This window comes from Lepisosteus oculatus, chromosome 14, assembly GCF_040954835.1.
Source record: "Lepisosteus oculatus isolate fLepOcu1 chromosome 14, fLepOcu1.hap2, whole genome shotgun sequence".
NCBI classification, from domain to species: Eukaryota; Metazoa; Chordata; class Actinopteri; order Semionotiformes; family Lepisosteidae; genus Lepisosteus; species Lepisosteus oculatus.
This window is the reverse complement of record NC_090709.1, coordinates 32,136,194-32,162,136: the sequence shown is the minus strand read 5'-3', so window position 1 is coordinate 32,162,136 and position 25,943 is coordinate 32,136,194. Positions and strand designations below refer to the sequence as shown.

Sequence of the window (25,943 nt, the reverse complement as noted above, 5' to 3'; positions counted from 1 at the left end):
GCGAGCGAGCGGGGATAGGGCGCCTCCTGCGCTTAAAAGCTTACAGCACCTGGTATTCACAGGCGGTCTCCCATCCAAGTACTAACCAGGCCCATCCCTGTTTAGCTTCCGAGATCAGACGAGATCAGGCGTCCTCGGGGGTGTGTGGCCGTAAGCGAGAGCACAGCTCGCTGGCACCCTTCTTATTGAGAGGACAGCTCCGTCACCTCTTTTACGACGCTGCTTTTTTTCCCTTGCGTTTTTCTCTTCTTCCCATGTTCTCTCTCTTCACTGCCTTCGTCCCCGCTCTATTTCACTTCAGCCTTTCACTCTTGCTTCCTTCCAATGAGGACGGAGCTGCGGGAGAAAGGGCGCTATAGAGGATCGCTGTGGAGAGCTGCTGCTGTGCTTTGACATCTGAGCTCTGTGGAAAACGATCTCAATACAATTCTGAAAAACGCGACTCTCCGAACGCCAGCCGAAGAAGTCTCCACTGCCGAAGCGCTGTGTCTCTTTTCAGCTGGCAATAAACCTTTCCTCGATCCTTTGCGGACTTGTAAAACTGTTCCTGATCAGAATAAAAAACGCTCACGCTAATACACAAGCACCCGTGTCTCGCCAAAGCTGACAAATAAAGAGACGGACAAGCCGCACTGCACGTGTGAACAGGGGAATGAGCGAGCGAGCGGGGATAGGGCGCCTCCTGCGCTTAAAAGATTACAGCACCTGGTATTCCCAGGCGGTCTCCCATCCAAGTACTAACCAGGCCCATCCCTGTTTAGCTTCCGAGATCAGACGAGATCAGGCGTGCTCAAGGGGGTGTGGCCGTAAGCGAGAGCAAGGCTCGCTGGCACCCTTCTTATTGAGAGGACAGCTCCGTCACCTCTTTTACGACGCTGCTTTTTTTCCCTTGCGTTTTTCTCTTCTACCCACGTTCTCTCTCTTCACTGCCTTCGTCCCCGCTCTATTTCACTTCAGCCTTTCACTCTTGCTTCCTTCCAATGAGGACGGAGCTGCGGGAGAAAGGGCGCTATAGAGGATCGCTGTGGAGAGCTGCTGCTGTGCTTTGACATCTGAGCTCTGTGGAAAACGATCTCAATACAATTCTGAAAAACGCGACTCTCCGAACGCCAGCCGAACAAGTCTCCACAGCCGAAGCGCTGTGTCTCTTTTCAGCTGGCGATAAACCTTTCCTCGATCCTTTGCGGACTTGTAAAACTGTTCCTGATCAGAATAAAAAACGCTCACGCTAATACACAAGCACCCGTGTCTCGCCAAAGCTGACAAATAAACAGACGGACAAGCCGCACTGCACGTGTGAACAGGGGAATGAGCGAGCGAGCGGGGATAGGGCGCCTCCTGCGCTTAAATGCTTACAGCACCTGGTATTCCCAGGCGGTCTCCCATCCAAGTACTAACCAGGCCCATCCCTGTTTAGCTTCTGAGATCAGACGAGATCAGGAGTGCTCAAGGGGGTGTGGCCGTAAGCAAGAGCAAGGCTCGCTGGCACCCTTCTTATTGAGAGGACAGCTCCGTCACCTCTTTTACGACGCTGCTTTTTTTCCCTTGCATTTTTCTCTTCTTCCCACGTTCTCTCTCTTCACTGCCTTCGTCCCCGCTCTATTTCACTTCAGCCTTTCACTCTTGCTTCCTTCCAATGAGGACGGAGCTGCGGGAGAAAGGGCGCTATAGAGGATCGCTGTGGAGAGCTGCTGCTGTGCTTTGACATCTGAGCTCTGTGGAAAACGATCTCAATACAATTCTGAAAAACGCGACTCTCCGAACGCCAGCCGAACAAGTCTCCACAGCCGAAGCGCTGTGTCTCTTTTCAGCTGGCAATAAACCTTTCCTCGATCCTTTGCGGACTTGTAAAACTGTTCCTGATCAGAATAAAAAACGCTCACGCTAATACACAAGCACCCGTGTCTCGCCAAAGCTGACAAATAAACAGACGGACAAGCCGCACTGCACGTGTGAACAGGGGAATGAGCGAGCGAGCGGGGATAGGGCGCCTCCTGCGCTTAAAAGCTTACAGCACCTGGTATTCACAGGCGGTCTCCCATCCAAGTACTAACCAGGCCCATCCCTGTTTAGCTTCCGAGATCAGACGAGATCAGGCGTCCTCGGGGGTGTGTGGCCGTAAGCGAGAGCACAGCTCGCTGGCACCCTTCTTATTGAGAGGACAGCTCCGTCACCTCTTTTACGACGCTGCTTTTTTTCCCTTGCGTTTTTCTCTTCTTCCCATGTTCTCTCTCTTCACTGCCTTCGTCCCCGCTCTATTTCACTTCAGCCTTTCACTCTTGCTTCCTTCCAATGAGGACGGAGCTGCGGGAGAAAGGGCGCTATAGAGGATCGCTGTGGAGAGCTGCTGCTGTGCTTTGACATCTGAGCTCTGTGGAAAACGATCTCAATACAATTCTGAAAAACGCGACTCTCCGAACGCCAGCCGAAGAAGTCTCCACTGCCGAAGCGCTGTGTCTCTTTTCAGCTGGCAATAAACCTTTCCTCGATCCTTTGCGGACTTGTAAAACTGTTCCTGATCAGAATAAAAAACGCTCACGCTAATACACAAGCACCCGTGTCTCGCCAAAGCTGACAAATAAAGAGACGGACAAGCCGCACTGCACGTGTGAACAGGGGAATGAGCGAGCGAGCGGGGATAGGGCGCCTCCTGCGCTTAAAAGCTTACAGCACCTGGTATTCCCAGGCGGTCTCCCATCCAAGTACTAACCAGGCCCATCCCTGTTTAGCTTCCGAGATCAGACGAGATCAGGCGTGCTCAAAGGGGTGTGGCAGTAAGCGAGTGCAAGGCTCGCTGGCACCCTTCTTATTGAGAGGACAGCTCCGTCACCTCTTTTACGACGCTGCTTTTTTTCCCTTGCGTTTTTCTCTTCTTCCCACGTTCTCTCTCTTCACTGCCTTCGTCCCCGCTCTATTTCACTTCAGCCTTTCACTCTTGCTTCCTTCCAATGAGGACGGAGCTGCGGGAGAAAGGGCGCTATAGAGGATCGCTGTGGAGAGCTGCTGCTGTGCTTTGACATCTGAGCTCTGTGGAAAACGATCTCAATACAATTCTGAAAAACGCGACTCTCCGAACGCCAGCCGAACAAGTCTCCACAGCCGAAGCGCTGTGTCTCTTTTCAGCTGGCGATAAACCTTTCCTCAATCCTTTGCGGACTTGTAAAACTGTTCCTGATCAGAATAAAAAACGCTCACGCTAATACACAAGCACCCGTGTCTCGCCAAAGCTGACAAATAAACAGACGGACAAGCCGCACTGCACGTGTGAACAGGGGAATGAGCGAGCGAGCGGGGATAGGGCGCCTCCTGCGCTTAAAAGCTTACAGCACCTGGTATTCCCAGGCGGTCTCCCATTCAAGTACTAACCAGGCCCATCCCTGTTTAGCTTCCGAGATCAGACGTGCTCAAGGGGGTGTGGCCGTAAGCAAGAGCAAGGCTCGCTGGCACCCTTCTTATTGAGAGGACAGCTCTGTCACCTCTTTTACGACGCTGCTTTTTTTCCCTTGCATTTTTCTCTTCTTCCCACGTTCTCTCTCTTCACTGCCTTCGTCCCCGCTCTATTTCACTTCAGCCTTTCACTCTTGCTTCCTTCCAATGAGGACGGAGCTGCGGGAGAAAGGGCGCTATAGAGGACCGCTGTGGAGAGCTGCTGCTGTGCTTTGACATCTGAGCTCTGTGGAAAACGATCTCAATACAATTCTGAAAATGCGACTCTCCGAACGCCAGCCGAACAAGTCTCCACAGCCGAAGCGCTGTGTCTCTTTTCAGCTGGCGATAAACCTTTCCTCGATCCTTTGCGGACTTGTAAAACTGTTCCTGATCAGAATAAGAAACGCTCACGCTAATACACAAGCACCCGTGTCTCGCCAAAGCTGACAAATAAAGAGACGGACAAGCCGCACTGCACGTGTGAACAGGGGAATGAGCGAGCGAGCGGGGATAGGGCGCCTCCTGCGCTTAAAAGCTTACAGCACCTGGTATTCCCAGGCGGTCTCCCATCCAAGTACTAACCAGGCCCATCCCTGTTTAGCTTCCGAGATCAGACGAGATCAGGCGTGCTCAAAGGGGTGTGGCAGTAAGCGAGTGCAAGGCTCGCTGGCACCCTTCTTATTGAGAGGACAGCTCCGTCACCTCTTTTACGACGCTGCTTTTTTTCCCTTGCGTTTTTCTCTTCTTCCCACGTTCTCTCTCTTCACTGCCTTCGTCCCCGCTCTATTTCACTTCAGCCTTTCACTCTTGCTTCCTTCCAATGAGGACGGAGCTGCGGGAGAAAGGGCGCTATAGAGGATCGCTGTGGAGAGCTGCTGCTGTGCTTTGACATCTGAGCTCTGTGGAAAACGATCTCAATACAATTCTGAAAAACGCGACTCTCCGAACGCCAGCCGAACAAGTCTCCACAGCCGAAGCGCTGTGTCTCTTTTCAGCTGGCGATAAACCTTTCCTCAATCCTTTGCGGACTTGTAAAACTGTTCCTGATCAGAATAAAAAACGCTCACGCTAATACACAAGCACCCGTGTCTCGCCAAAGCTGACAAATAAACAGACGGACAAGCCGCACTGCACGTGTGAACAGGGGAATGAGCGAGCGAGCGGGGATAGGGCGCCTCCTGCGCTTAAAAGCTTACAGCACCTGGTATTCCCAGGCGGTCTCCCATTCAAGTACTAACCAGGCCCATCCCTGTTTAGCTTCCGAGATCAGACGTGCTCAAGGGGGTGTGGCCGTAAGCAAGAGCAAGGCTCGCTGGCACCCTTCTTATTGAGAGGACAGCTCTGTCACCTCTTTTACGACGCTGCTTTTTTTCCCTTGCATTTTTCTCTTCTTCCCACGTTCTCTCTCTTCACTGCCTTCGTCCCCGCTCTATTTCACTTCAGCCTTTCACTCTTGCTTCCTTCCAATGAGGACGGAGCTGCGGGAGAAAGGGCGCTATAGAGGACCGCTGTGGAGAGCTGCTGCTGTGCTTTGACATCTGAGCTCTGTGGAAAACGATCTCAATACAATTCTGAAAATGCGACTCTCCGAACGCCAGCCGAACAAGTCTCCACAGCCGAAGCGCTGTGTCTCTTTTCAGCTGGCGATAAACCTTTCCTCGATCCTTTGCGGACTTGTAAAACTGTTCCTGATCAGAATAAGAAACGCTCACGCTAATACACAAGCACCCGTGTCTCGCCAAAGCTGACAAATAAACAGACGGACAAGCCGCACTGCACGTGTGAACAGGGGAATGAGCGAGCGAGCGGGGATAGGGCGCCTCCTGCGCTTAAAAGCTTACAGCACCTGGTATTCCCAGGCGGTCTCCCATCCAAGTACTAACCAGGCCCATCCCTGTTTAGCTTCCAAGATCAGCCAAGATCAGGCGTGCTCAAGGGGGTGTGGCCGTAAGCGAGAGCAAGGCTCGCTGGCACCCTTCTTATTGAGAGGACAGCTCCGTCACCTCTTTTACGACGCTGCTTTTTTTCCCTTGCGTTTTTCTCTTCTTCCCACGTTCTCTCTCTTCACTGCCTTCGTCCCCGCTCTATTTCACTTCAGCCTTTCACTCTTTCTTCCTTCCAATGAGGACGGAGCTGCGGGAGAAAGGGCGCTATAGAGGATCGCTGTGGAGAGCTGCTGCTGTGCTTTGACATCTGAGCTCTGTGGAAAACGATCTCAATACAATTCTGAAAACGCGACTCTCCGAACGCCAGCCGAACAAGTCTCCACAGCCGAAGCGCTGTGTCTCTTTTCAGCTGGCAATAAACCTTTCCTCGATCCTTTGCGGACTTGTAAAACTGTTCCTGATCAGAATAAAAAACGCTCACGCTAATACACAAGCACCCGTGTCTCGCCAAAGCTGACAAATAAAGAGACGGACAAGCCGCACTGCACGTGTGAACAGGGGAATGAGCGAGCGAGCGGGGATAGGGCGCCTCCTGCGCTTAAAAGCTTACAGCACCTGGTATTCCCAGGCGGTCTCCCATCCAAGTACTAACCAGGCCCATCCCTTTTTAGCTTCCAAGATCAGACGAGATCAGGCATGCTCAAGGGGGTGTGGCAGTAAGCAAGTGCAAGGTTCGCTGGCACCCTTCTTATTGAGAGGACAGCTCCGTCACCTCTTTTACGACGCTGCTTTTTTTCCCTTGCGTTTTTCTCTTCTTCCCACGTTCTCTCTCTTCACTGCCTTCGTCCCCGCTCTATTTCACTTCAGCCTTTCACTCTTGCTTCCTTCCAATGAGGACGGAGCTGCGGGAGAAAGGGCGCTATAGAGGATCGCTGTGGAGAGCTGCTGCTGTGCTTTGACATCTGAGCTCTGTGGAAAACGATCTCAATACAATTCTGAAAAACGCGACTCTCCGAACGCCAGCCGAACAAGTCTCCACAGCCGAAGCGCTGTGTCTCTTTTCAGCTGGCGATAAACCTTTCCTCAATCCTTTGCGGACTTGTAAAACTGTTCCTGATCAGAATAAAAAACGCTCACGCTAATACACAAGCACCCGTGTCTCGCCAAAGCTGACAAATAAAGAGACGGACAAGCCGCACTGCACGTGTGAACAGGGGAATGAGCGAGCGAGCGGGGATAGGGCGCCTCCTGTGCTTAAAAGCTTACAGCACTTGGTATTCCCAGTCAGTCTCCCATTCAAGTACTAACCAGGCCCATCCCTGTTTAGCTTTCAAGATCAGACGTGCTCAAGGGGGTGTGGCCGTAAGCGAGAGCAAGGCTCGCTGGCACCCTTCCTATTGAGAGGACAGCTCCGTCACCTCTTTTACGACGCTGCTTTTTTTCCCTTGCGTTTTTCTCTTCTTCCCACGTTCTCTCTCTTCACTGCCTTCGTCCCCGCTCTATTTCACTTCAGCCTTTCACTCTTGCTTCCTTCCAATGAGGACGGAGCTGCGGGAGAAAGGGCGCTATAGAGGATCGCTGTGGAGAGCTGCTGCTGTGCTTTGACATCTGAGCTCTGTGGAAAACGATCTCAATACAATTCTGAAAAACGCGACTCTCCGAACGCCAGCCGAACAAGTCTCCACAGCCGAAGCGCTGTGTCTCTTTTCAGCTGGCAATAAACCTTTCCTCGATCCTTTGCGGACTTGTAAAACTGTTCCTGATCAGAATAAAAAACGCTCACGCTAATACACAAGCACCCGTGTCTCGCCAAAGCTGACAAATAAACAGACGGACAAGCCGCACTGCACGTGTGAACAGGGGAATGAGCGAGCGAGCGGGGATAGGGCGCCTCCTGCGCTTAAAAGCTTACAGCACCTGGTATTCCCAGGCGGTCTCCCATCCAAGTACTAACCAGGCCCATCCCTGTTTAGCTTCCGAGATCAGACGAGATCAGGCGTGCTCAAGGGGGTGTGGCCGTAAGCAAGAGCAAGGCTCGCTGGCACCCTTCTTATTGAGAGGACAGCTCCGTCACCTCTTTTACGACGCTGCTTTTTTTCCCTTGCGTTTTTCTCTTCTTCCCACGTTCTCTCTCTTCACTGCCTTCGTCCCCGCTCTATTTCACTTCAGCCTTTCACTCTTGCTTCCTTCCAATGAGGACGGAGCTGCGGGAGAAAGTGCGCTATAGAGGATCGCTGTGGAGAGCTGCTGCTGTGCTTTGACATCTGAGCTCTGTGGAAAACGATCTCAATACAATTCTGAAAAACGTGACTCCCCGAACGCCAGCCGAACAAGTCTTTAAGTGGAAATCTAATAAGTAAATTGATTCTTAAAATGTAGAGAGCTTTGCAAAGAAATATATTGGGGCTTTTAGATAATGTATTTCAAGGATGTAATTGCTGTGCTACAGTACGTGCAGAATTTTAGAAAACAGTGCGTCAACAAAGTACACTGTTTAGGTTACTTTAGAAGACAATGTACCAAAACAATATATGCTGTCTGGGTCGTTAGAATTAGCTGAAAGTAACTGATAAGCTTTGAATAACATATCTAGTGCTTCTTCTTTCGCTTTTTGATGTAATCTGTTTTCTCTTAGGGAAAGTGGAAGTTTTAGAATGGACAAAGCGCTGAGCTTTTTTACAGCGCAACGTCTTATGAAAACCCTGTACTGCTTGTAACAAATTGAGTCTCTGGTTGCTCCCAATATTGAAATGAAGACCTTACTCAGGTGAGAACTCTCTCTTGTGGCTTCCTTGATAGTTATATTTCCATGACACCGGTTTTAATGTCTGTAGATTGTATCTTATTTTTTTTTTTGTTTTGTTTCATGTTCATATTATGTGTTTTCACCCAGTTGACTCCAGTTAATAACAGTTCACCCAGTTAATAGCCACTTTTTATGCGCGAAAAACGGGTGATCTTTCTATCTCGTGATCAGCTTAGTATCTTTCTGTAAGTTTTTTTCTTCTTAATTAAACGTTTAAAATACATGAATTTCATAAAGACAACACACGTTTCAAACAGAAAAAAATCATATTCTGTTCTCTTCCTGGTATGTATAACAGATCAGCAGGTCTTATTTTCCCAATTGCTTTTTTCCACTGTATTTATCATAATGGCTAGCCAATGTCCTCTCTTAGCTAGGTAATGTTACTTGTGGATGTGCTTCTGCGTTGCGTAGAAGCACATGTATCCATAGAAAGTGTATTATACTACTATTTGAGCTACAGTACATAAAAATAATTATATCGTTATTAATTTCTTTAGGTACGTGATTCCATATTATATTCCCTATTAATCAAATTCTAAAAGTATGCTTTTGTTTACTCCGATAACGAGCACATTCACAGAAAATGTGAATATCTTATGACTTTTCACAAAGTATATAAAGTTAAGATGGTCAGAAGGAGCATGTAAAAACGTTTCCGAAACGTGGTAAAATCTTACTACATGTAAGACTTTGATGCTTAAACTGTAGGCTGCCGTTGATCAAGCGGATCATTCACGTTGGTAGAATTCTGAGTACGTATGGGATCCTCGGCCTCGCGCTTAGAACAAAGTCCAAGTCCCTTTGCAGACAACAGCAGTTGTCACGTGATTGTCTCTGAGGATACGCGAAAATGGCCAAGGAGAGCCCCGATCTGAGCTTGCGCTCCCTTTTTGACCAAGACATAGATGTGTGCTGATTGGTTGAGAGTTTGGCGGGCATTAGAGACCCACGTGGTATTACCACGCCCTGCCAGTCCCTGATTGGTTGGTCAAGGTGAGATATGAGTCACTTACTCTTGACACTTAGGAATGCAGTCCAGATGTCCATTCGGCACTCCCTAGACAGATAGGCACCAATGGATGACCATTGATCATGATAGCCAGGCTAAGCTAAGTGCATCCCCATCTGGGAGCTGTCCATTATCAAAAGAAAACATCTTAAATCAACCTGCATGAATACTTTCTCTGTGGCTGCACCACAAAGATGGAGGGTGAGATGGGGCCTCATTTAGGACAGAATACCACCGCCTAATTCTATCTTATTAACAAGCATTGCCGCTACAACTGCATCTCTCCTGTCAAACTTCCTCCTGACATGTTTGACAGGATCTGGGCCGTGGTGAACAGTGGGAAAGACGCCCTGTGGAGAGTGAGGAACATGGGGCTGTTCAAAGGCATCGAGGTCCCAGTCAAGGCAGCAGGTAGCCTGGCCCTGTTCATCACCCGAGAGAACTATTACCTCAGAGATCTGTGGAGAGAAGGGAGGGAGGAAGCAGAAAATCTGTGGGAAATTGAGAGCATAGGTCAATATCTCAAGAAACTGTGAAAAACATTATCATGTTTAAGTAAAGAATGTGATTTGCACCAGAAAAAAATAAATTGTTGCTATATAACTGGTACCGTGTCAAAATGTAATGAGATGTGATTATATATACTGTTTTAAGTATGTATATTAATGTAAAGCTTTCTAATTTGTGATGTCCTGTATTTTTTTGTGAAAAGAAAATAAAGTTCTTAAAAAATCGATTCACCCAGGGCGATGCTCGGTCATTGCACTCCGGCTGTGCTGACCCCTGCGAATTCCCCAAATGTGGGAATCTCGACTGCATAATTTCTGGTAGTGGGGGACTGCGTTCGCGCTCTCTCCTGATGTTCTTGGTCCAATATCAGATACGGGAGAGTTAGGACACCATGAGCTGCGATAGGATCCCAGTTCGAAAGGAGTCGATGCCACTGCTGGTTCCCGGTTTCTTTTAGTTAGAGGTCCGTAGAAGCATTTCAAGCTGGTTACACTACTCCTTCCGGACATTCATTCCCTTTTCAAAGTCAGTCGTTTTGCTGTTGTCTGCATTATTTAGGCTGATTATCGAGGTTAGCCTTTATTTGGTCATGGGGGCCTCGGTACTGTATGCTAATTCTCAAGACAGTTTCACCCGTTTTCTGATTGCTAGGTTCTGTACCAGTGCAGACATGTCAAACAGTGAATGGCTGTACCTCTATTGTATCCGTGCTCAATGAATGAAATCAGTATTAAATGAATATATGTATAGTTATACGAAAAACAAGTGGTTTGTCGACTCATCTTCATTTGCAGATTTAGAGGCAGCTTCGATATTCGGGGGAGGCGTAAAACATGCTGATCTTTGGAAAGCAGGAGGCAAAACTGACACGTTCTCATACAAGGAGCTGAAACCAGGCCACCTGGGTGAAGATCAGGTATCGTAACCGCCAGACCATATGGGAGCATACAGCCATGTTGTGCGTGCGTCATGTAAGCAAACTGTAATTGCTGCCTTGATGACCTGCTTGATGGAGAAAACACACAAGAGAGTTGGCACTCAGAGTGTCGAAGGGTTGATGTATACTAGGGCTCAGTTGAAATGCAGCATCAGGACTTTTCCGACTAGTGTCACACAAAGAGAGTACATCCTTTCCTACTGGCTGTGTATGTCTCGGTAACTCGCTGTGATCGTATAGTGCTCAGAATTTGTGTTGTGGCCGCAACAACCCCGGTTCGAATCCGCATACTGGCAGAATAGGAGGAGTACTGCCTGAGTGGATCGTTGATGAACGACAGAGGCCACTCCGACCTCTTCTTGGTTTTCTTCAATGACTTACTAAGGATCTTCTTCACATTCGCCCATGCAGGGGAAGCCAGTTACACCAAAGCAAACGCAGGAAAGTGCATTTCAAGCAGAGACCAGGAGGGACTTGTTTACACCGAGAGTGGTCGGAGAATGGAACAATGCGCCCAGCCCTGTTGCTGGAGCCGATTCTTGATGAGATCTTGGGCTCACTAAGAGGCCCCCGCTGGATGCTAATCTTTCTGTTGTTCTTGCAGGTCCTGCGCTGCTTTTGAGCCGACAGAGCTCGTCCTGGTCTGTCGGCACAGCCCAATTGCAAATGATCGGCTCCACGTACAGAAGGAACGTGCGTTTGGTACAAGAGTGCACAAAGGCACCGGAAATACATTGGGAACAAATGACCGGTCGTTCAAGACCTCTGTGAAGTACAGGAGCGTGCAAAACGAGGCTGCTTCCACCCGGTCTCGAACCGGGGACCTTTCGCGTGTTAGGCGAACGTGATAGCCGCTACACTTTGGTGGCGGTCCCCCCGGCCACTTCGTAAAATAATCCATGGCCACCAAGACGTAGCGGTTCCCAGCCTCGGTGCGCGGAAACGGGCCCAAAACGTCCACCCCCACCCGCTCCATAGGAGCCCCAACCTGGTGTTGTTGGAGGGGGGCCCGAGAGCACTCGGGGGGACCCTTCTGCGCCACGCACACCGCACACGTTCGGCAGTACCTCTGCATGTCCCGGTGGCAAAGACCCCAATAAAAATGGCCTCGGAGACGCTGCAGGGTTTTCTTACCGCCGAAGTGCCCCATGCCCGGCTGGCCGTGCACCGCTCGGAGCACCGCCCCGCGGAGCGACCGAGGCACCACCAGCTGCCACCGTACCTCACCACTGGAGGGTACCCGCCATCCCCGGTGCAGCACCCCGTCCTTTACCTCCAAGGCCTCCCACAGGGCGCAGAGGGCCTTGACGGACTTCGGGTGCGGGGCGAGCTCCTCTCGCGTAGGCCGCACCCCTGCTGCCCTCCAGCGGAGCACCGGGCCCACGTCAGGATCAGCGGCCTGACGCTGCGCCAGGTCTGGCAGGCCCACCCCCAGCGGCCCCTCCCGGGCCGTGGCCGCGGTGCCCACCCCCGCCACGGTGCGGACAGCCACCTCACGCTGCTCCCGCCGGGTGCAGTGATGGCAGTCCGCGGCCTCGCAGGGGCGCCGCGAGAGAGCGTCGGCATTGAGATGGCGAGACCCCGCACGGTGCACGACAGTGAAGTCGTACTCCTGCAGGATCTCTATCCATCGCGCCATCTGCCCCTCCGGCTCCTTTTAGTGGAGCAGCCAGGTGAGGGACGCATGGTCGGTCCTCAGCCGGAACCGGGTCCCGAACAGGTACGGCCTGAAGTGGTGGACCGCCGCCATCACCGCCAGCAGCTCGCGACGGGTCACGCAGTAGTTCCGTTCAGCCCTAGTCAAAGCCCGACTATAGTAGGCCACTACGCGCTCCCCATCCGGCCCCTCCTGCGCCAACACCGCGCCCACCCCCGAGTCACTCGCGTCGGTATCGAGAACATACGGCAACCGCGGGTCGGGGTAGGCCAGCACGGGGGCCCCCACCAGAGCTTCACGCAACCGGCCGAAGGCAGTCTCACAGCCCGAGTCCCAGTCGAAACGGCGGCCCTTGTCGGTGAGGGGTTGAGCCTCAGGCCAGCACGGCGGATGCAGTCCAGCACCGCCTGGAGGTTCGTCAAGGCTCGGTCGAAGCCCCGGGCATGAACCAGCAGATCGCCCAGATACAGCACACACTGGTTCCGCGGGACAGATGCCAGCACCCTCTCCATCAGCCTCTCGAACGTCGCCGGGGCATTGCACAAGCCAAAAGGAATGACAGTAAACTGCCAGAGGCCCTGGCCGATAGAAAAGGCTGTCTTCGGGCGAGCATCGGGAGCAAGCGGTACCTGCCAGTAGCCGCAGCGGAGGTCCAGGGAGCTGAACCAGGTCGACCCGGTGATGTAGTCTAGGGCGTCATCTATCCTCGGCAGGGGGTAGGAATCTTTCCGGGTGACCTCGTTCAGCTTGCGGTAGTTGACGCAGAACCTCCACGAGCCGTCTTTTTTTTTTACCAGTACAGCTGGCGCCGACCACGGGCTCGCGGAGGGCTCAATCACCCTCGCGGAGGGCCATCTCCCGGATCTTTTCCTCGGCGGCGGTCCGCTTGGCGTGAACCATGCGTCCCGGTGGGATGCGGATGGGCCGAGCGTCGCCGGTGTTGATCTCGTGTTGGACCAGGGCAGTGCGGGTGCAGTCCTCATCTATCGCCGCAAAGAGATCCTCGTTCTGGGCGAGTAGCGCCTGGAGCCGCTGCCGCTGGTCCTGATCGAGGCCCTCGCAGCTCCGCTGGTAGATCCTCAACGGCGCGCCTCGCTTCCACGCAACGCTCGGCTCCCGCCGCCGCCGCCTTGTCTGGCCCCCCGGCTGACTCGGGAGCAGGATCCAGCACGCTCGCTCCCCGGCTCACAGGCCTGGTCTGCCCCGGCGACTGACGCCGCCGCCGCCGCCGCCACTGCCTCTTTTTCTCCCGGCTCCGGCAAGCCCGCGTCCCTCGGCCTTCGCCGGGCCTGCCCTCCACCAGGTGAAGTCGCTCCCCCTGCCACACCAACTCCTGCCGGCTCAAGTCCAAACTGGCCCCCACTCGCTGCAGTACGTCCAGCCCCAGAATGCAGTCCTCCTGGATGGGTGCAAGGTAGCAGGGGTGGCACACCGTCGCTGCACCTAGACGGAAGGCAAGCACCCGTTTCCCCCGGACTGCAGCGAGCTGTCCCGTCACGGTCCTTAGCCGCAGGCCGGAGGCCTCCCATCCTGGGGGGTTGGTGCCCTCGGTGTCGGGGAGGACGCCCGGCCGGAGTAAGGTTACCAATGAACCGGCGTCGAGTAGGGCCAGGCAGGGTTGGTCCTCGATTCGGCAGTGGAGGTACAGGCCCCGGCTACAGCCGACTCGCCCCACGGTGGCGTGAGGGGCGCCGGTCTTAACAGCGCTCTCTGGAGCGGGGGTTGAGGTGTTCGAGGGGCGGCCTTCCCCACGCTGAGTCGCCCCGTTCCCGTTTCCCGACGCCAATCGAGGAGTGCGAGGTTCGGGTGCCCAGCAGAACCGGGCTCAGAGTTCCCTCTTCCTGCAGCGGTCGCAAAGCAGCGTGTGGGGCTGTTCCGCAGGGGTCGCTGCAAGGTCTGGCTCCTCTTCCCCCTCGCTGGACTCCTCCGTCGCCGCCTTGGTCAGCCAGCAGTGTCTGCTGGCGCTTCCAGCCACCCTGAACACGGCCTCAGCCAAGCTCCAGCGATGCACTTGGTGCCGCAGCTCCTCGGGTGAGAGGGCCTTGAGAAAGGCCTGGAGAGCCATCTCCCGCTGCGCCTCCCGGGGAAAAGTTGGGTATCCTCGGCGGGCGAGGAACGCGACATCAGCGGCAACCGGGCCCAGTCGCTCTCCTGGTCGGCGCCGCCGCAGGGCCAGCCTCTCCCGCATCAAGTCCGGCGCCTCCTCCACACCGAAACACAGCTGGAGAGCCGCCGCCAGCGCCGTGTATTCGCCTCTGTCCTCCTCCGGGACGTCCAGGAGCACCTGGCAGGCCACTCCTTCCATCTCTGCCCGGCACCAGCCATTCGTCCAGGCCGCGAGCTGGAACTGCGCCTTGTAGGTTTCCCAAGGCGCTTCCCCGTCGTAGCGACCGGGTTGCACCCGCACTGATGGGTGTGGGAATCGCTGGTCAGCTCCAGCAGGGAGGGTATCTTCTCTTTGGGGCATCCACTGGTGGGAGTAGCGGGCAGTCGCCCCAATTCTTCCGGCAGGACCACTACTGGATAGCCCTGGTAAGGGCTGTGGCCACCTGTCACACCCAGGAGTTGCTCAGGCTCCCTATGTGCGCTGCCGATGGGTTCTGTCTCTTTTAGAGTCAGACAGCACTTGACAGAATCAGCTAATGTCTGCCAAGATTTGTCCATCCTGCCCGCTTCTGACACCAATGTAGCATTTAGAGGTTCTTCTCAGAACAAAGGACCAGTGGAGACGCGATTAACAAACCAAGCAATAGCTTTATTCTTTAACAACCACAAAACCAAACACAGGATATACATGCACATGAGGAGACTGACAGAACACGTACACATCTTTAGGGTGGTAATTACCTAACAACACACTATACACACTTTTACAAGACTACACAGGGCACTAGAACTACTAGGACATTATTTACACAGGTAGGGTCAGCCGCTGGAAAGCAGGGATAATAAGGAAATGGGTGGCACCCAAGCACATGTTAAAGAAAAAAAACTTGGCTTCTTAAAAGTGATTATGATAGCCACAGGACAGAAGAGACAGTGCACTGTGGTCCAATAATGACTGTGTTGAAACAGCCAGAGTGTGCTGCATGCCATGGAGATGGAAAAGGTAGCTCATCCCAGTCAATCGCAAGGTTGTGTAGGACTGCACATGACCTGATGATGATGGTGCTGGCTCTTGATGGACTGGTATACAAACCAAATGACAGCCAAGCAAAGCATTAGTTGTTTTACAATTCCGAAAGATTGTTCAAAGTGGCTTCTTGCATTTTTATGACTCCTGTTATAGTGCTTCTCTTGTAATGTTGTAGGATTGTGCACAGGTGTCAGAAGATATAGTCATAAAGAATAACCACAGGCAAAACAACATGCCAGCTTGCTCTTCCCTACTTTGAAAGGAAGATATTGGAACTGATTAAAGAACTTAATTTGAAATGTAAGCTCCTACTGACACAGGAGAGAGAGTTCTGAAAAGTAAGCACAAGGCACACCATGGATAAATAAATGTATTAATTTAAAAAAAGAAATACTGAGAAGGTCAGAGGAACAATAATTGTTGTATTTATTTGCTCAGGTAGTTTTATAAGTTTAACTTTCAGTAAAGTTCTGTTAAAAATAAAACTGGTCATTAGTTGGCGTCTTTTGTAACGATTTAGCAATAGTGACATGTCGGCTTGTTCGACTGGAGTGTTAAACAAAAATAATACAGTAGCGTCCTGTCTCAAGTGTACAGCTGTAGTTCTCGTTTGTTTCGTGACTAATTGCAATTGCATTAGTCTGTGTAAAAAAAGACTTCTGCAGCTCCAGTGGTGCGATCGAACTCATGCTGAGATTGAGTTCAAGCCTCACCTGGAGCAGTGTGGCCTATATCTTCAACTATTTAAACTAACTGACCAGTTTAGGTCCTGTTAAGTATTTGCTGGAGATCAGGTCTAAATTAACATCAAAGGAACAAGTAAAGGTTTGTTCCTTGTCAGACCTGAAGAAGGCTCCAAAGCTCAAACGTTGTTTGCTTCTCTTTTCTGCATGAAATAAAATTTTACTTGTTCCTATGCAGTCCACACATGCTGACACAGCTCCCTACTTAAATTACCATCAGCAATGGACCTCCAGCAGACCTATACACAAATATATGAGAGAGGTCTACTGAAATGAGAGGAGCACCATGGAGTACCGAAGACTCGAAAAAGCACTCACTTTTCTGTGTTTTTGTTGTTACCAAGATTTGTTTTTAATGTTCTTTTTCTCTTTGTTTTGAAGTTGTTCTGTTTTTTTTTGTAGTTGTTAGACTACTACAGGGATTTACCTAGGTTCTATTAAGACTTCTTTTATCAAAACATATTTTATTAATAAAAGTGTGATTTCTTAATAATCAACTTTAATGTTATCTTTATTAGTAGCTGTATTACAGGTAATGCATGCACAGCCTTTATTATGCTATAGTGAATTTTCAGGTATCCCATGGAGGGAAGAGAACTGAAATTAAGGAAATACTTATTTAAAGGGGTATAAGTCTTAAAAGTGTTCTGTCACATCTGGGTGTTAATTGAATAGATTTGTTGTATTATTTCATATGATTTGACTCTACACTTGTGTTTCTCAGGAGACAGCAGTAATATTGGGGATTTGCAGGTACAGATAATAAATTATACTATACAAGTGTAGAGGTTTGATGGGCTTACTGAGACAATTATTAATTGTAGCAGTAATCACGAGGTTGTTCGTTGTGGCTTTTAGAAAATCAATCGTCAGAACAACTAACAACGCACACACACGGGTTCAATACACGAGATACATTTATTAACATAAATTGTGCACCAAACATATACTAGTCTGCCTGGATACGAGCGGCAGACCTTACTGTGAGGGTTATCAATATACAAGGTATATAATCTCGAAGAGATGCAAACACAAAGATACACAACAGAGAATATATGTCAATATATATCGTTCGGTTACCAAATCGCTAATCAGTGTTATTACCCACTGTTACTCTAAACTGGGAAGTAAATACATTACTCATGAATTAAATTGATAGCAACTTTTTTGAGGTACAACTGAATTCTCGAGACGGAATGTAGAACATGGGGTTTACTTATCCACTGTGTATGGATTTGGAATCTCCCGGCACGAACACCAAACCAGCTGACAAGCTCTGTTGCAGCCTCTGTTCCAGCAGTTATCCAATGGGCGTTGTCCCGGCGTCCTCTGGCTACCAGTCTGAATCCATCAAGAAGACAGGAATTTTAATATCGCACTGCCGTCTTGTGTACAAAATATTTGTTCAGCTCTAACATCTGTGTGCGTTGACAAGGCATCTCAAAAGGAGGTATTAAATAAGAAAATGATCCTTTCTGTTACCATTCCTGTGGTTGGAGCGTTGTTTCACCCTTTTACGTTCTACAATATTTACAGACAAGGTTTTATCACTGGAGTTGTACAGAACAAGTGTGCATCAGTCCATGAAAATCATCAGTACTGCTGTTTTTCTATGCATAGTTTAATCAAGAGCACTTAAAAGATGCAAAAGATGGATTGTGGTCTGTGAGCACCTGCACATCTTCAAAAGTTCTCTATGTCAGGGGTGTAGCTTAGTGGTAGAGCGCTTGTCTTACATGTATGAGGTCCCAGGTTCAATCCCTAGCATCTTCAAGTGCTTTATGTTACTGTGCTCACATCGCAGTCTTCTGTCGAGTGAGAACTCTTTGCTCGTGTTCATAGAGAGCCAGGTTTACACAATTAAACTCAAAGTGCTACAGTGTTCTCTGCAGTTTTAGATGTACCTCCAAAGCATTTAGTTCTGTTAACTACCAAAGAATGTGAACTAATTTAAAGTCACATTCAGGAAATCCAGAGAACGTCTTCACACTTGTCGTGGCTGTTGCAGAAAAACCTCACCCGGGATTTCCTGAGAGATCATTCACCGAGCGAGTCCTCCCTCTGGATTCCGCACTGAGCTGAAAGCTGCGCGAATTCCTCACTGCGTGTCCTGTACTGTGTAGCACAGTGACAAGAACGCCTTGAGTTTTTTTCCGTATGTGAAGGAAAATGCAAAAGAGCATGAAGTGTTGATGGTATAAAATATCCATGGTACAACTCGAGAAAGAACTGACGGACAAAACAATGACATTTGATGATTACAAGAGAAACACAACCATCCGAACATGGGCTTGGATCCTGAACGCTTGTGTTAAAAGACAAAGCAAAGGATATAACCTGTAAATGTCTTCATGTCTTACAGTTTATGAAATAACACAATTTCTTCCTTTCTTAATAATTTCTTACTATTGATAGATGCTTTTTTGAATTTTAACAGAATCACAATTACAGACATTTGGGGTTAAACTGTTATTCACATATTGTAACGAAGAGAAACGTTAGTGTCTTCCGGTATGTGAGCCCATTTCTCAAATAAGAAAAGAATAAGTTATATAAATTGAATTATTCTATTTTGTAGGCTTGCATAGTCTTATTCATATTTCAGTTAAACCTTTTCTTCTGTAGTAATTTCACTTGATATTATATTAGTCCTGATTTACAATTTTTGGACATGGTTCATCTTAAATAATTTGTAATTAGTTTCAGTTTTGGAAAATCGCGCCCAGAAGCTACTAAAACTGGTAATGTTTGCATAATGTGTAATGCAATAGTAGCATTTTGGGTGGGAAAACAAAAGGTATTTCTTGGTATGAATCCCAACACTTCATAAGCGGTGTTCGAGGATTTCTCGCTTCAGATAAAGCTGTCAATACATCACAGATTTTTACTCAATCAATATCAGCAGTGTTATCGCTACCGAACACTAAATATAGATCCTGGCAATACTTCGTGAGATCTTCGTAAGAAAATCCAAAAAAGTACAGAAGCAATAAACGCTTTTTTTGGATCAAGAAGAGGATAATTATGAGACTCAAAATATCCCTGTCTTTTCTTTTTTCGAGGACAAATGGATTATTGAGGTGTAAAGATGGGTTCAAAACCAAAATCATCTGCTATTGCTGCTGTTTCTTTGATAGTTTCTTCAAATCCTTCAATTGATCATTGATTTAGAGGAATAATATTATACAAATTGTGGTTTTCTGTGAATTGCCAATTTTATTGTAATTACATCTTCGTTTACAGATGTCTTGCATGTATCACAAGGTATAATAGTCGCCGTGTGTCCTCAGCTAAAATGTTTTAAAAAGTACGACAAAAGTACAATATGCTTAACAACATTTATGGTTATATCTATATTAAAATGAAGGTAAATATACCAAGATATTAAAAAACAATTGTACAGTCCTAATCTCATAATGCTTGTGAAGTTTTCCAATAAATCCGAACTGTAATTTTGAAATATTATTGCTGAGAATGCGAAGAGAATACAAAGATCAAAATCAATGAGTGAAAATACAAAAGTAGTTCATTAAACTGAGTTTCTTCCCTGAAATGATTTGATTTGCTTGCAAAGTACTAAGCAGCTTTGAACGGATCACGGGAATCAAATATACAGATGGGTTCAGAGTGTGCTTTCCAACTTTTGTGTAACATTTTCCTTTGATAGGGCAGAGTTGTCTTCACAATCTGGGTTACATAAAAAGGAGTGACGTCAGTACAAAACAGCTTTCCTTCTTGGGGAACAACGGTTGTGTTCCATATTTCTAACTATTTTGGTTTCAAGATCTCAATTTAGTGTGAAACATAAAACCACCCTTTTGGTTAACAACCGAGCCACAAAGACTCATGTACATCTTAACACTCCTCGGTCTCAGTGAAAGTAATACACTCTGTAAAATTTCCAGAGATTCATTTATTTTTAAAGGAAAATCACCAACAGCGGCCGAGATCTACTGGAGTTTTTCATTCTATACTGCGATTTCTGAAGGGTACCCTGTGAAAATATGAGTTTTGACGAGAAGGGATGGACATATAAGGCTTGGGGAATTAAACTTTAAGGTGAAGACTGCGGGTTCAGCAGCAGCAGAACCTGATCAGTATCAGTTGACTCCGATATACTTTGAAAATTAACTTCGGGATTTAGAGTCAGACATGCTACCGTTGCACCATGGGGTACTTAATTAAAAAAAATAGAAAAACAGTCAGTGTTCCTGGATCTGTTATCAGGAACAACACCTGCACAAGAGCTGCGCAGGAAGAATAAAATATGGTCTGAGATGAAGAGACTCTCTTCGGAAGAGCGGCGCTCTTCACAGGAGAATTTTTTGTGAAGCTGATTTGTCTCCTTTGGGGAATTCAAAACAGCTGAGAGCTGTGACCTTGTGGCACAAAGGTAGCATGTCTGACTCCACATCAGAAGGCTGTGTGTTCAAATTATGTCGAGGTCTGCTTTTAGTTTTTCAGGTTCTGCTCGTCCTGAACACGGAATTCACACCATGTAGTTGAGTTCTATCTGTACACCACATAGATAATCTAAACAAAATAGAGCCCTACTGGACATACAGTTAGGATCTCCCACAGCGAATACCCTTGAACACAAGAGAGAAGGCACAGTTCACATCTGCGAAACATCACATCCGTCTTTAGAGACAGCTACATCAGAGAATGGAATCCCGGAAGTTTCAAATAATTTCTTTTAATACAGGTTCAAGCAAACCTGAAAGTTAGGGAGTTTCTGGACACTTTTGTTTTATTAAAAAGTGTCTGAAGCCTGAAAATGTAATTTGAAAAAAAAAAACGCTATTGGACATTAGCAGGTACTTTTTGTAACGATTTGCTATTTCATGCTGGAAAACAAAGGAAACAGACCCAATGTTTGCTTTCAGGTGCGGTTCATTACATAATAGACATCTATTACTGAGGAGCTTGAATAAAATTTACATGAGCCAGGTAGAAGTCGAACCTACAATCTTATGATCCAACATCAGATGCGTTATTTATTAAACTGCTGGTATTTCACATAACCTGAATTCCCCAATAGTGTGCTCAGCGTTGCTACTAGTAATATACCGCCCCGTCTAAAATTTCAAAGTGAGAAACGTGTGTTTTCTGATTTTTTATGAGTTTTAAAATATAATCTCTTTAAATCAGACAAAGGCTTTATGTTCCGCACTGAAATTCCAATTGATTGAGAATTCAAAGAAAGACTGTTTTCTTCCACAACACCGTATAATTATCACATCCACCAGACTCTCCAACTTCTCCAGACCTTGCTGGGTGAGCATTCGCTCCGATAAATTAGGTCACGTATCATGTTAAATCACTTCTTCTCAACACAACATTTCCTGGTACACGTTTTCTCTATGAAAAAAAGACATTTTTCCCTTGCATGATTTCTCGTTTTTTATCAAAGCGTACAGAAAGAAAAAAGAAGAAGAAATAGTGTTGCAAAAGAACTCTGTCGCCCTTGGGAAATGTCAAACGCATTGGACATGAAAAATGCCCAATAAAAGCCATTTCTCTTCGTTTCTTAGTGTCGGGGCTGCTACTGTATGTAAAAGAGGCAATTTGCTCTGAGAGCAGGTTCAACACTTTCTGAACGCAGATGTCTCAGAGCAGTGTGTCCAAGTAGCTGTAAAAGGTGACAGTCATCCTGTCACTGTAGCTTAGTTGGTTAAAGCGCTTCTCAATTAAACAAAAGAACCTATGCTCAAATCCCAGCTGTGTATTTCTTCCTATCTTGTAGTACAGAACGTACCATTTTGGGCAATCACAAAGGGCTTGACTTCGTTAAATGCATGTGTTCATTTCCTTTCTGGAAAACTTGTTTTTGATTAAATTCACACAGCTTGCGAAACATGAAATTCAGTTTTTGGTTATCAGTGCAGAAGAAATATTACCGGCTGGCAAAAAGAACGGTAAGATATTTTTTTTTTGATTCGAGAAAATACTCCACCAGTCAGTCTCTGTGGCACAATCGGTTAGCGTGTTTGGCTGTTATCCAAAAGGTTGGTGGTTCAAGTCCACCCAGGGTCGGGTTTCTTTTGCGATGTAAACATTGTTTTCGCATAGGTCGATTGGATTTCTCAGCTAAATCACAGCCATTTTAATATTTGTAGGAAATGCGATTGTTCAACACGTGTCAAAAATGTCCAATAATGCCCAACATCGCAACTCCCCAGAAAACCATATTCACCCAAGAAAAATGATCGTCGAATCGTCATTTATACTCCCGTCACATCCTCTGCTGAAATATTTTAAAAATACAATGCAGATTTGTTTGAGAACTTGACAAGCATTGTTTTGTTAGCACTGTGCAGTTGGATTTTGATATTTTGACATTTACCTTAATTCTAAACTGTAAATACTGTACAATCTATTGTAATTGTGTTGTAATATTAAAATATGTTAGCTGAGGATGCAAAGGGGTGAAAGGGAAAGGTCAGAGGGTACAGTAACAACAAGGTTAGGATTGGTGGAGGTGGTAGGGGTGTTGATGGTTTTTCTCTGTAGAGGATGATTGAGTTTTTTATCGTTCTCTGAAGTGAGAAACTGGAAGAGTTGGGAGTTGAGAGATCTGATGAGGTTAGTTATAAAAGGAAGTTGATGTGGAGCTGTTAGCTGTAAGAATTCCTTAATGTCTTTGATGTTGTCATCAAAGATAAACTGCAGTAAGCAAAGATAAAAAGAAAATTATCTTTGCATACTGCCCTGTCTTTCTAACAACTGAAGAAGGCATGGAATAACCTTTTACTTGTTCCTTTGCAGCCTACGCATGCCGACGCAGCTACAGTATAGTTCTGCAAGTCCATCTAAAATAACTTTGTTAATATATGCAGGTGATAAATTAACGTGTCTGAGTATCTTTTCCAGCTTTACTGAATTACATCAACTTGCCCACCGAGGATAAGCGTACCTCCGTTGCCCGAGTAACGTGACGCCTGTGAATGACGTGTAAAGAGCGCATTCTATACCTAGTGGAGACGGACAACGTTTCCAGCGCTGGGTTTCAGGGGCTTTCCCAACCTCTCCTCGACCTTTAAACGCCTTACATAGTAAATTTACATTATCCTGTAATATGAATTTCCCTAACAGAAAAAAAAATGTAACAGAAGAAACTCTCGTAAGGTTAAATTCCCCCCCCCTCCCCCCACGATTACACCCTCCGATTAAACTGCTGCCTGGCCGGTGTACGCGTCGCCAGTCCGCTCCGGCTCCGCAGGAGACGGGCTGTCAAACCCGAGACGGGAATCCGGGTCCGGGCTGCCCCACGGGTGAGTGAACCGCCGTCCTCTCCGGGCTTAGTCCGGACGGAAGCTCAGTAGTACCTAGTGCCCTGTTCACTAACTGCTGTAGGGTACGAGAGGTCGGCGGTGACTAAACACTCCGCCTGCAGGGAGAGGGACGGGACGGAGACGGTTATTCTCTTCTGGCAGTTTATTTTAACTGTCACATTTCCACCGTCTCTCTCTCTCTTTCATTTTCGTCCTGCTCTCTCCCGTTTCCTCGTCACATGGCCGCCGCATGGCCAGTCAGAGAACAAGGAAACGCGTGTATCATCATCGTAAACCTGTCCAGAGACGGAAGTAGAGAGCTCTCTTTAACTTAAAAATATTTTAAACTGCATAACCGAATAAAACAATGACAACGGGCCAGGGCATAAACGCGCACCAGTTTCTGACGCGTAGGCGGACTTCAGAGGCGCCTGACTCCTTTTGTCGTTGAACCGACTTCTGTCTTCATTACTTCGGAGTTTCACTCCTACTTCGTATCAGAAATAAATAACTTTCCACACGACTTTACAGGAAGCTGGAAACAACAGGTTCGAGAAGTGATATTTACATGTCTCTATATATAATACTTTCCGTACAAATAAAAGGTATAGATGTCTGGGGGAGGCTCAGTGGTTGTTATTCCTGCCCTGGGATCAGTTCAGAACCTGGGGTGCTGTCTGTGTGGAGTTCTGAACTGTGTTTGTGGGGGTTTCCTCCTGGTGCTCCAGTTTCCTCCCAGTCCAGAGACAGGCTGGGGGGTTAATTGACTTCTTGGTGTGTGTGTATATGTGTGTGTCCTGTGATGGACTGGTGCTCCGTCCAGGGTGTGTGTGTGTGTATGTGTGTGTCCTGTGATGGACTGGTGCCCTGTCCAGGGTGTGTGTGTGTATGTGTGTGTCCTGTGATGGACTGGTGTCCTGTCCAGGGTGTGTGAGTGTGTGTGTCCTGTGATGGACTGGTGCCCTGTCTAGGGTGTGTGTGTATGTCCTGTGATGGACTGGTGCCCCGTCCAGGGTGTGTGTGTGTCCTGTGATGGACTGGTGCCCTGTCCAGGGTGTGTGTATGTGTGTGTCCTGTGATGGACTGGTGTCCTGTCCAGGGTGTGTGAGTGTGTGTGTCCTGTGATGGACTGGTGTCCTGTCCAGGGTGTGTGAGTGTGTGTGTCCTGTGATGGACTGGTGCCCTGTCTAGGGTGTGTGTGTATGTCCTGTGATGGACTGGTGCCCCGTCCAGGTGTGTGTGTGTCCTGTGATGGACTGGTGCCCTGTCCAGGGTGTGTGTATGTGTGTGTCCTGTGATGGACTGGTGCCCTGTCCAGGGTGTGTGTATGTGTGTGTCCTGTGATGGACTGGTGTCCTGTCCAGGGTGTGTGTCCTGTCCAGGGTGTGTGAGTGTGTGTGTCCTGTGATGGACTGGTGTCCTCCCACTTGCTGGTGGGTAAATTGGCTTATGGGAAATTGGCTCGTGTGTGAGTGTGTGTCTGTGTCTGTGTGAATGTGAAGCTTGTGTGATCCTGTGTGAATAGGACGTGTCTGCAGTGCTCCAGTTCTACTGTGATCTCCTTTCTTAGCCTGAGGAACAGACAAAGAGAAAATGTGTTTGATTTGTATAATTGTCTAATACTGACATGTTTTGGTTGTAAAGGTTTGCAGAAAGGAGCCACACAATATTTTGTCTGTGCAGCGATGTCGCCTCACCTTGCACAGTGTCCAAACTAATTCTCAGTGTGTTAACATTGCTTCCGGTCTCCCTCTCAGTCTCTCCTCAGGTGTTTGTCTCTTCCGAGCATCTGGGAGACACACAGAGCTGTTCCCTGTCCTGTCTGGTCACTGGGGCTTCAGTCCTAGAGTCATAGAGGTCAGTTTGTCCAGGCCTGGAGAGACCGAGGGAGAGGACGTGTGGTCCAGTTGGCTCAGACCCAATGGAGACAGCTGAGGAAGAGTGTGGAGATCTGAGAGAGTAAGATCGAGGAATACAGCTGTACTGTCACTCATCACAGCTCCAACCACAGCGTCACGCTGAGCTGGGGTAAGTGTCTGGAGCAGATCAGTGTGTGTTATACTATATCACACACGGGGGTGAGAGTGGAGCAGATCAGTGTGTATTATACTGTATCACACACTGGGGTGAGTCTGGAGCAGATCAGTGTGTATTATACTGTATCACATACAGGGGTGATACAGGAGCAGATCAGTGTGTATTATACTATATCACACACGGGTGAGTCTGGAGCAGATCAGTGTGTATTATACTGTATCACACACTGGGGTGAGTCTGGAGCAGATCAGTGTGTATTATACTGTATCACACACAGGTGAGTCTGGAGCAGATCAGTGTGTATTATACTGTATCACACACTAGGGTGATAACAGAGTCACATTATTTTTGTTATGCAGCAGGTAACGTCTGAAACTTTTCTTGTCTCTATAACAGATTATGCCGCATGTCTGAACTCTAACCACCTGGATTCCAGACTGCATGTCAGGGTGATTCTGGCACTTCTGTGTGTGATGGCAGCAGGGGCTGTAGTCATCTTGCACCAGAAGAAGCTGT

General features: G+C 48.1%; 6 non-coding genes and 6 pseudogenes across 6 annotated transcripts; 1 reads left to right on the top strand and 11 right to left on the bottom strand.

The window, feature by feature from the left end:
- Nucleotides 1–37: 37 nt before the first annotated feature.
- Nucleotides 38–156, bottom strand: LOC138218484 (5S ribosomal RNA; annotated as a pseudogene).
- Nucleotides 157–693: 537 nt separating this feature from the next.
- Nucleotides 694–812, bottom strand: LOC138216143 (5S ribosomal RNA). The gene has a single exon (XR_011179855.1). It is a non-coding gene; the product is annotated as a 5S ribosomal RNA (ribosomal RNA).
- Nucleotides 813–1,349: 537 nt separating this feature from the next.
- On the bottom strand, nt 1,350–1,468 carry LOC138217789 (5S ribosomal RNA). Its single transcript, XR_011181440.1, has one exon. It is a non-coding gene; the product is annotated as a 5S ribosomal RNA (ribosomal RNA).
- Nucleotides 1,469–2,005: 537 nt separating this feature from the next.
- Nucleotides 2,006–2,124, bottom strand: LOC138218483 (5S ribosomal RNA; annotated as a pseudogene).
- Nucleotides 2,125–2,661: 537 nt separating this feature from the next.
- On the bottom strand, nt 2,662–2,780 carry LOC138217341 (5S ribosomal RNA). The gene has a single exon (XR_011181053.1). It is a non-coding gene; the product is annotated as a 5S ribosomal RNA (ribosomal RNA).
- A 537-nt stretch (nt 2,781–3,317) lies between these two features.
- LOC138219106 (5S ribosomal RNA) lies at nt 3,318–3,426 on the bottom strand (annotated as a pseudogene).
- Nucleotides 3,427–3,962: 536 nt separating this feature from the next.
- Nucleotides 3,963–4,081, bottom strand: LOC138217340 (5S ribosomal RNA). Its single transcript, XR_011181052.1, has one exon. It is a non-coding gene; the product is annotated as a 5S ribosomal RNA (ribosomal RNA).
- Nucleotides 4,082–4,618: 537 nt separating this feature from the next.
- LOC138219105 (5S ribosomal RNA) lies at nt 4,619–4,727 on the bottom strand (annotated as a pseudogene).
- Nucleotides 4,728–5,263: 536 nt separating this feature from the next.
- LOC138218605 (5S ribosomal RNA) lies at nt 5,264–5,382 on the bottom strand (annotated as a pseudogene).
- Nucleotides 5,383–5,918: 536 nt separating this feature from the next.
- LOC138218692 (5S ribosomal RNA) lies at nt 5,919–6,037 on the bottom strand (annotated as a pseudogene).
- A 1,183-nt stretch (nt 6,038–7,220) lies between these two features.
- LOC138244584 (5S ribosomal RNA) lies at nt 7,221–7,339 on the bottom strand. Its single transcript, XR_011193199.1, has one exon. It is a non-coding gene; the product is annotated as a 5S ribosomal RNA (ribosomal RNA).
- Nucleotides 7,340–9,827: 2,488 nt separating this feature from the next.
- Nucleotides 9,828–9,992, top strand: LOC138243663 (U1 spliceosomal RNA). Its single transcript, XR_011192311.1, has one exon. It is a non-coding gene; the product is annotated as a U1 spliceosomal RNA (small nuclear RNA).
- The last annotated feature ends 15,951 nt before the right edge of the window (nt 9,993–25,943 follow it).